Genomic DNA, 6,000 nt, shown 5'->3' with positions numbered 1-6,000 from the left:
GATCAAACCCACAAAAACGACCTTTAAAGGCGTCATACCAGGTGTAGAGGCCCATTGCACAGGCACAGTCACACTGGAAGTGGTCTTCGGATCTCCGGATAACTTCTGAAGCAAAGAGTTAATCTTCGACATAGTCCCGTTCCGCAGTGGCTACCATGCACTGCTCGGGCGAACCACATTCACGAGATTCAATGCGGTACCGCATTATGCATATCTCAAGCTCAAGATGCCAGGACCTCGGGGGGTCTTCACAGCCAATGGAAACACATAGCGCTCTCTCCGCGCGGAGGAGCACACTGCGGCCCTCGCAGCAGAAGTGCAAAGCAGCCTCTTAAGGCAATCCACTAGTTCGGCGATTAAGGACCCGGACACCTTCAAGCGCGCCCGGAGTAATCGGCAACAGGACCGCCTGGCACGTTCCGAGCTCGCATAGCAATGCGGCCTCCACCCTGGTCCCAGCCATACGGTGAAGTCCGTGCCACGCGTACATAACCACGCATTAAAAATACCATGGGCACAGGTGGGAAGGAGGGCACAACTACGGCACGCTCCAAGATGCGGCTTAAACCGCACTAGGGGCTTCCCTCTTTGTTATTTTTCTCTTTCAGGACGTTAATCTCTGGAAACTCTGTCCAGCAGCATGATTGCCGAACACATGATGCAGCAACCAAGGAGGCAGAAAGCTACGTCACACCACGGAACTCCCAGGTGGATTACGATAACGAGTGAAATACTTGCTTTAATACCATTCCTCATCTTGCCCTTGGAAGGGACATGTCAAATAGTCCTACTTTTTGCTTATCGCACTACTTGTATCATTCTGCTCTAACGCACCTTTTTGAATAAACAATGCATAGCATTAAGACTAATATTGCATTCTTCCTTTATATATATATATATATATATATATGTTCATTCATGACATCTAAGCACCCGTACACTCTGGTACGACCAATACGCAAGGGGCTTAAGTATACCCCATAATACGGCGTGAGAAGTCCGAACACTTTCGACAGTGCGGCACCCCGAACTTATAGCATTATATGCATCAGCTCCGAATCATGTCTTGGGTCAATAGTTGGGTTTGCCCGGCTCCCATGTTTTGGTACCTTACATTCTGCTATATCGGCTAAGGTAGCACTGGGAGAACTACTGTGATTGTGCCCCGGTTCTGCTGGGCTAAGCACCTCAGTAGAGAAAGCTAAAACTGACTATCATGATAAGGCGAGAGACTGGTCGTTGTTCGAGAGGTCTCAAGTCCCTAAAGACTTATGCCGCTTAGAGCGAGGAGTCGGCCATGTCCGGCTTAAGGCGTGTATAGCGCCCCGAATTCGGCCTTCCGAATACTAGGGGCTTTGCCGAAATTTAAAATTATAGAATTCTATGGCTAAGTGAGAGTGATAACGCATTATAGTCCGATTGCCTTGTTCGTTGTGCTGAGCACCTCCCTCGAAGGACCTAAAAATGGGAACAAGAGTGCTCAGGTTTTATCCCAAACACCCCAGCACTCGTGGCGTGCGGGCAGAAGCCGACGACTAGCCATCTCTAAGATTTGATAAACAGCCGAACAGAAGGCAATATTTTAAATTCAAACAAGCGTACCATAGCGCATATGAACAAGTTTTCATAATACAGGATTACACGAGCAAGTTTATTCAAATATTACATCTTTCGCACACTCGTCCGCTACAAGACGGGCACCCTTCAGGACACCCTCATAGTACATCTCGGGGTAGCGATGCTCCTTGCCCTGCGGCGGCCCTTCCTTAACCAGTTTCACAGCATCCATCTTGGCACATTACACCTTCACACGGGCGAAAGCCCGATATGCACCTTCAATGCAGATGGACCGCTTAATGACTTCCAGCCATGAGCAGGCATCCACAAGCCGCCTCACCAGGCCGAAGTAGCTGTTGGGAAGGGCGTCGCCAGGCCACATACGGACTATAAAGCCCTTCATGGCCTGTTCGGCCGCCTTGTGCAGCTCGACCAGTTGCTTCAGCTGGTCGCTAAGAGGCATCGGGTGTTCGGCCCCAGTATACTGAGACCAGAACAGCTTCTCCGTTGAGCTTCCCTCCTCGGCCTGGTAAAACTGTGCGGCATCCGACACGCTGCGGGGCAAATCTGTGAATGCTCCTGGAGAGCTCCGGACTCGGGTAAGTAACAAGTAATTTACTTTCACATGCTTGCTTTTCATATTGAATGCCTTACCCGCCGCTATCTTCTTCATCGCATCAATCTCCTAGAGGGCCTTTTGGGCTTCAGCCTTGGCACTCTTTGCACTCTCAAGGGCCGCGGCAAGCTCGTACTCTCGCGTCTTCAAGTCAAGCTCCAACGCCTCGTGCTTCGTCACGAGAGCATGGAGCTCTTGCTGCACCTCGCCCACCTGTGCCTCTTGTTTTTCCCGCTCGGTGCGCTCCTGGGCCGCTTTGTTTTCGGCCTCGGATAGCGCTTGCTTCAGGGTTGCCATCTCGGTCGTGGCCCCTGGCAAATTAAAGATGATCCTGTCATTTTGCAATCGCATCCTTTTTGTATATATACATATCTATAGACTAGGTATTACTTACCTTTGTTCTCCTCGAGCTGCCTCTTGGCAAAGCCGAGCTCTTTCTTGGACCCGTCGAGGTCCTGCTTCAGTACGGCGACCTCCGCAGTCAGTGCGGCAGAGGTCAGCAGCGAAGCCTGCATACGCATATAGACATACTTATATTAGACTCCTGTAGATATTAGTTGATCCTCTATTCTGCTTTTCTTTTTTGAACACCAAACAGAGCATCAGGGGCTACTGTCTATGTGGTAATATTTTTCCTATATTTCAAATACTTACCTCAAAGCCTGTTAGAAGGCTGACACAGGCTTCAGTCAGTCCGCTCTTGGCGGACTGAACCTTCTGGATCACCGCACTCATAATAGTGCGGTGCTCTTCATCGATGGAAGCGCTGCGAAGCACTCCTAGCAGATTGTCTGGTGCCTCTGGATGGATAGAGTTCACATGCACATGCGTCTTGCCCCTTTTGGAAGGAGGACGCCTGCCTGAGTCCGGAACCACAGAAGGTTCCGGCGCGGTGTTCGGCTGAGGGCCGAACTCGGAGCCCTCGGGAGCCTTACTCCCTCTGCTCCTAGAGTCTGGAAGGTCACCTTGAGGCGCCTCCGGGATTGTCTCCCCTCGAACCCATGCCTCTTGAGACAATACCTCGACATTGTCCGTAGGGCAAGGGGAGGTGGCGGTCGGAAGTGGATCGCTATCCATATCCGACGAGTCCAAGGAGCCGCCCGACGAAGATACGTCGATACGGGCTTGGGGCGGTCTGCATAATCATATTCGGCATTAGGAGAATCAGTGCGACAAAGGTATGCTATGAGTTACTCTGGTATCTAAATACTTATGACTTCGCCAGGGGCTTGGACCTGAGCAGCCACTCGTCTTCGCCTTCGGCAATGGTGGTGGAGTAGTCAGGAAGGAGGGTCCTCCCCTTCTTAGACCCTTCGCCCCCCCCCCCCTCCGGTTGGGGCGGCCTTCCTTTTCTTGTCTCCCCTGACTGAAGGGGGAGCATCTTCATCTTCCTCCTCGTCTTCGGGGGAGGAGTGTGTCACGGAGTCAACGGACGATGAGTCCGATATCACCTGGCGCCGGGAACTCTTTGGGGTTCCCTTGGCCTTCTTCTTGGTCTTCTCCGGCACCTTGTAAGGAGCCGGAGTCAGCATCTCCGTCAGGAGAGCGTCCGCAGTGCCTTCGGGTAGAGGGGTCGGACAGTCTATCTTCTCCGATGCCCCCACCAGTCATGTCAAAGGCATGGGAGCTCAGACCCCGCGCGTGGTTAAGCTATGGGAAGTAAAAATCCTACCAGATATGCAAAAATTACCGGATTCACAGGGCGCTTCGGCACCCTTGAACAGCACCCTCCAGACGTCCTTGTGTGTCGTGTCGAAGAGCTCGCTCAGAGTTTGGTGCTGGGCCGGGTCGAACTCCCACAAGTTGAAATCCCGTTGTTGACACGGGAGGATCCGGTGGAAGAGCATGACCTGGACTATGTTGGCAAGCTTGAGCTTCTTGCTTGCCATATTCCGGATACATTTCTGGAGTCCGTCCAGCTCCACCGATGAACCCCAGGATAAGCCCTTCTCTTTCTAGGAGGTGAGCCGCGTGGGGATTCCGGATCGAAACTCGGGGGCCACCACCCAGTTGGTGTCGCGCGGCTCGGTGATGTAGAACCACGCCGATTGCCGCCCCTTTATGGTCTCCATGAAGGAAGCCTTCAGGCCATATAATATTGGGCATCTTGCCCAGCATGGCTCCGCCGCATTCTGCTTGTTGGCCTCCCACCATCTTCGGCTTGATATTGAAGGTCCTCAGCCACAGGCCGAAGTGGGGCCGGATGCGGAGGAAAGCCTCACACACGACGATGAACGCCGAAATGTTGAGGATGAAGTTTGGGGCTAGATCATGAAAGTCCAGCCCTTAGTAGAACATAAGACCACGGACGAATGGATGGAGGGGAAACCCCAGTCCATGGAGGAAGTGGTGGAGGAAGACTACCCTCTCGTGAGGCTCCGGGGTAGGGACGATCTGCCCCGTAGCAGACAGCCGATGCGCGATATTCGCGGATAAGTATCCGAATCCGTGCAGCTTTTTGATGTGTCCCTCTGTGACAGAGGAAGCCATTCACTTGCCTCCCGCTCCGGACATGTTTGGAGAAGGCTGAGGAGAAGGATGTGGACTTGGGCGTTGGAGGAAGAAGGTGTGGGTAGAAAAAGGATAAACCTTATCCCTTTATAAGGGCGGACGAAACTATGTGCCCCCACTAGCCTGGTAAAACTCGCTTATCCCTCAAGCGTCGTAATTGATGGCACGGTTGGGTTACCCACACCCGTATTGATGAGAATCCCGTAATAAGGGGGACACGATCTCTGCTTTGACAAGACGTGTCAAGAAACTGCCTCGCGTTATGTGCGGGGCCAGTTCAAGAAAAACGGTTTGAATAATCACCGAGCCATGGCATGATGTCATGTTGCCAAAACGTGTCAGCAGATTAGATTTGTGGAAATATTATTCTCTCTACGGTGGTATGTGGAACGTATTTTGCAGGGTCGAACACTATCCTTTTATTCAAACTCTTCTGTGGTGTATCCGGAGGAGGAACTCGCCTTGCAATGCCGAAGACAACACTGCGCGCCGGACTCATCGTCATTGAAGCCTGGTTCAGGGGCTACTGAGGGAGTCCTGGATTAGGGGGGTCTCCGAACAGCCAGACTATATCCTATGGCCGGACTATTGGACTATGAAGATACAAGATTGAAGACTTCGTCTCATGTCCGGATGGGACTCTACTTGGCATGGAAGGCAAGCCAGGCAATACGGATATGTATATCTCCTCCTTTGTAACCGACCTTGTGTAACCCTAGCTCCCTCCGGTGTCTATATAAACCGGAGGGTTTTAGTCCGTAGGACAACATACAATCATACCATAGGCTAGCTTCTAGGGTTTAGCCTCTCCGATCTCGTGGTAGATCAACTCTTGTAATACTCGTATCATCAAGAATAAATCAAGAAGGACGTAGGGTTTTACCTCCATCAAGAGGGCCCGAACCTGGGTAAAACATCGTGTCCCCTGCATCCTGTTACCATCCGCCTTAGACGCACAGTTCGGGACCCCCTACCCGAGATCCACCGGTTTTCACACCGACAACTTAGCTTTAGGTTCAATCTTGCGGTGTCCTTTCCCGGTGACAGTAGGGGCAGCAAGGCACGTATTGTATTGTTGCCATCGAGGATAACAAGATGGGGTTTTCATCATATTGCATGAGTTTATCCCTCTACATCATGTCATCTTGCTTAAGGCGTTACTCTGTTCTTATGAACTTAATACTCTAGATGCATGCTGGATAGCAGTCGATGTGTGGAGTAACAGTAGTAGATGCAGCCACGAGTCGGTCTACTTGTCTCAGACCTGATGGCTATATACATGATCATACCTAGATATTCTCATAACTATGCTCAAT

This window comes from Triticum urartu, chromosome 3A, assembly GCF_056163025.1.
Source record: "Triticum urartu cultivar PI428250 chromosome 3A, HENAU_Tu73, whole genome shotgun sequence".
Lineage (NCBI taxonomy): Eukaryota > Viridiplantae > Streptophyta > Magnoliopsida > Poales > Poaceae > Triticum > Triticum urartu.
Note: the sequence above shows the minus strand (reverse complement) of the source record.